Below are 4,260 nucleotides of genomic sequence, written 5' to 3' on the forward strand. Positions count from 1 at the left end.
CTCACCCAAAGCAAGTCATAGACCTCATCTAACTGCAAGGTAGCAAGAAGTGTAACCTTCCCTATCTAGGAAGGAGGCAGTAAAATCAAGTACCCGGGACCAGGCCTGACGACCAGCATGCAGCTCTGTGTTGGACTCATGCGTGGGGATCCTTGTAGCTTTGTCTCTGGATGGTGTGTAAAGTCCTCTTAGAAATCACTGGGCATTAGTTCATCTTTTTTTTTTTTTTTAGGGTTAGCAGAAATCAACACAACATTGTAAATCAACTATACTCCAACAAAAATTAATCAAAACTATACTCTAGTAAAAAATTAGTGAAGACAAAAGAACCCACTGAGAAGAACTTTTCATAGAAATAAGTCAAGTCACTGTGTTACAGTCAAAAATGATTTAAAGCACGATCCAACAACTTAGTTCGGAGTAGTCTGGAAGTTCTTAAACCTCTTACTTTCTCCTTCCATTAAAAATGAGGCCTTTAACTCATACACAGAGAGAAATGACTCTAGACAGTCCTAATTCTGTTTGCCTTAGTGGTTTGCCGGTACAGCAATGCTCTCAAGACAAAGTTTTATTGTTTACTAAAAATCTGGGAATTAAGTCAAATGACGATTTGGTTAAGTGATGTGTCCCAGAAAGGAGCTGGGAGAATGAATGAGCAGAAGGGCCCTGCTGGACCTCTAAGGAGAGAAGTTGAAAAAGAAAGAACACTCAGGTAGGGAACACCATGATAAAGCTTATGCCAGGTCCTGCAACACCCCAGGGAGAGCATTTCTCCTGTGGTTAATGCTTCTAACCTTCCATGATGTTAAAGAATCTCAGAGGGCTGCCAGGACATACGTGTAGAAGTAAACATGCCCCCAAAAAGAGACGTGTGTTTGTGGCAGAAGGCAAGGTCAACACATTTAGGAGACTGACATTGCCTGGGAAATCTCAGAGTGTGTGTGCATATAAAATGCATGTTTATTATATTATATGTATATTATACACTGTATATGTTATGTTACATACCTAGTATATTATACTAAACTCAACATAGTATTGGCTTAAGAATCCAGGGCTAATATTTCTGCTCTTCCCTAAGAGCAAAAGTCATCAAACTATACTTTATAGGACCAACTGGGCTATTTTTGAATTATCTGGGAGCAGAGAATAAGTTTACATTTTTAAATTGTTGGAAAAAATGCAGAAATTCACTTTATCTCATGTCATGTCTAAAATTCCCATCTAGTTCTTTACGAGGAAAAAAAAAATGCTTGCGGATCTCACTCTAGAGTGAAGAAAGGAGACTGCCTCCAACACTTTCCCATAAACACTAAGGGAAAGTTCATTAAGGGAAATCATGCAGGACCCCATGGATTACCATGGGAGTCACCTTTTGTTGGTCATGAAAATGTCATTCAGGTAGACTGATTGTAAGGAATGGAAGAAACTGGAAAAATGGGGCAGAGAATCAAGAGAAAGACAGTGGTATAAAGGGAATCACGTAAAAGTGGCTTTCACAACCAGAATGTATACTGACTTCTTATTGCTTATGTTTTAGCTTTGTGACTGAGCCTTGGATTGCTGGTCCGTGCAGTGCAGGTAATTAATGTTACTTGATCTTCCCAGTCGGCTGCATTGGTGTATACATCAACCAGGACAACTGCTCAGAACCCCACCTGAACTTTAAATAGGGCCAAGCAAAAAGAGCTGTTGGTGGAGTTCAGTCTCCACACAGTTAGTAAAGGTGGCACCACTGTCTCGTTCACATGGTAGATTCAGCAAATGCTCGATGAGAATTGGTGTCACTCTCTAAATGTGAGGAAACCAGGTAATTAATCAAGGCTTGACATGGATATCCAGCCCCAGTTTACTAAGACAACTTGGCATCTCTGACATTAACAATTTGGTTCTCAATTAGGTGCCAAACTATACAGAGCAACAGAAAGGGCCTGGTCTCTAGAGTGAAAGAAAATAGAGAGCAAAGATCAATAAATAACTTTATTTTTCTAAGTTTTTACTCCTTCCATGTATGTGCAACCATTCAACTATGATGAAGCATTTTCCACATTCAATGCCTTCTCAGTGACAGAAGAAATAAAATCCCTACTCTCAAGGAGCCTCTATTCTCCTGATGGCAAGAGACAACTGGTAAAGCAAAGGACCTGCAGTTGCATTCATCACACTATACTGTGCGTGTGTGCTCAGTCGTGTCTGACTCTTTGTGACCTGTGACCCCACCAACTGTAGACCTAGAGGCTCCTCGTCAGTGGGGTCTTCCCGGCAAGAATACTGGAGTGGGATGCCATAAACAAAGTAATAAATAAGACAGTTAATTATAGATGGTAATGTATGCTACGAAGATAGTAAATATGGGTTGAGAGTGATTGGATGAGGTCAGTTTAGGAAAGGTGACCTAACATTTAAGCATGACCTGAAAAGAGGAACAGGAGCCAGACATGTGACCAGCTGCAGGGAAAGCCTTCTGGGGATCGCAGTGCAAGGGTCCTGAAGTTTCAAGGGGTTGAAACGCCCAAAGGACATGAGGGAAGGGGAGAGAAGCACAAGAACAAGGCTGGAGAAATAGATGGGCGTCAGATCCTGCCCAGATTTGGCACTGACACAAAGCTTGCCTTGCTTTTGACTGGCAGCAAGAGATAAGGTTAAATGTCTACAGCTGAGCATCTGTGGTTTGATTCCTCATCTTGGAGGCTGGAGAAAGAGGGACCAGGACTCGGAGGGACTTACAAATACAGCAGGCTAGGGGTGGGGGAGAGTGGGTCTGACCAAACTGAGGGAGCTGAACCTCAAACTGAGCCTGAGGGGCAAGTGCAGGACCAGAGGTTCGAGAAGGGCCAGGGCTGGGAGCTGAGAAGACAGAAATAGCGGCAGAAGGTAAGAAAAGACAGCAGAAGGCGAGAGGGCCACGGCTTCTATTGTCACCTGTCTCTCTGTGGGGCTGGAAGATGCTCTGGTTGGTATGATTGGAATTAAAGCACAAGGTGACTGTTGTGGATCTAGACACATGCTGGAGGCTGTGAGGGTCCGCTGGAGGCCGAGTCACCTCCTGTTTTCTCAAGCAGTTATAAACACGGGGTGTAAGCCACAGCTGAAGGACAATACAGATGCTGAATCAGGTGACGTACTGTGGCTCTGTTGTGGTGTAGCGGTCAGAGGAAGTCTCCTTTAATATGGAACACTCAGGGCAGAGAGGAAAGGAGAAAGAACTTAAGATGGGCTTTAGAAGTCGTGACAGATTTGAAACGGCAAAGAGTGGGCAGGAAACAGACAAGCTGAGAAGTAGGGTAACAAGTAAGAACACTCCTGAGGGAGGCCACTGTGGCTTCCTTCTCTGGTAATTAGAGCAAGATGTATTTTACAGTAACATTTCAACAATACACTCAATTCCCTCCACCTACCACCTGGCTCAGATCAATGTCACCTCCTCTTTCTGAATAGACAGAGTTCAGAGAGACTCCAGACAGAAGAGGGGAAACTGGCTCTTGTGAAAACAAGGTGCTTTCTTCTTTGAAACCTCTTACAAAGGGGACACTGCATGATAATGAAAAGTATCACCATCATTATTATTTTCTTGAAATATTGGACTCTCCCATAACAAAAGCTTCATTCTCTGTTATCTGATTGTTGTTTGGTATCATGAAGACATTGAAATTCATTTACACCTTCAGCTCTTGCTACAGCGAGTGCCACCTGCTGCTCTCCCTCTGCGGCGGGTTTATCCTATTGTGCTATTTATAGGGAGGGACTCCGTGGTAAAGGTGGCAGGAATAGCAATGCCAAAGTTTCCTGCTTTTCTCCATCTGACAGCTGGCATGTTGTCTGACAACACAAAGAGAAAGAAGAAAGGTTGCATATCAAAATATTTTGAAGGCACTGCTGTCAAATGCACAGACACACAACGTGGATAATTAAGTTTCATTGCATTGTCCAAAATGAAATCTTTCTAACCTAGGGACAGTTTTCAAGTTTTAATAATTTGGTTCTCAATTCTAAAATTTGTAGCTTTTCTTATTGCATAAATACACATAAAATTCAAAATAATTATTATGTTACCCAGGAAATCAAATCTGAGTATGAGGCTTTTTAAATTTTTACTCCTAATATGTGAAGTGAGTTGATCCAAGTAAAGTTGCATCATGTAAATTATACTCAGACTGACTCTGACAAATAAAAAATAAAATCACTTCCCACCAAAAAAAAAAAAAGCACATGGAAAACTCTACCTGGATAAGATGGGGCTTACTATAACTAAATCCCAGG

Source organism: Bison bison, unplaced genomic scaffold (assembly GCF_000754665.1).
Source record: "Bison bison bison isolate TAMUID 2011002044 unplaced genomic scaffold, Bison_UMD1.0 scf7180017864304, whole genome shotgun sequence".
In the NCBI taxonomy this organism is placed as follows: domain Eukaryota; kingdom Metazoa; phylum Chordata; class Mammalia; order Artiodactyla; family Bovidae; genus Bison; species Bison bison.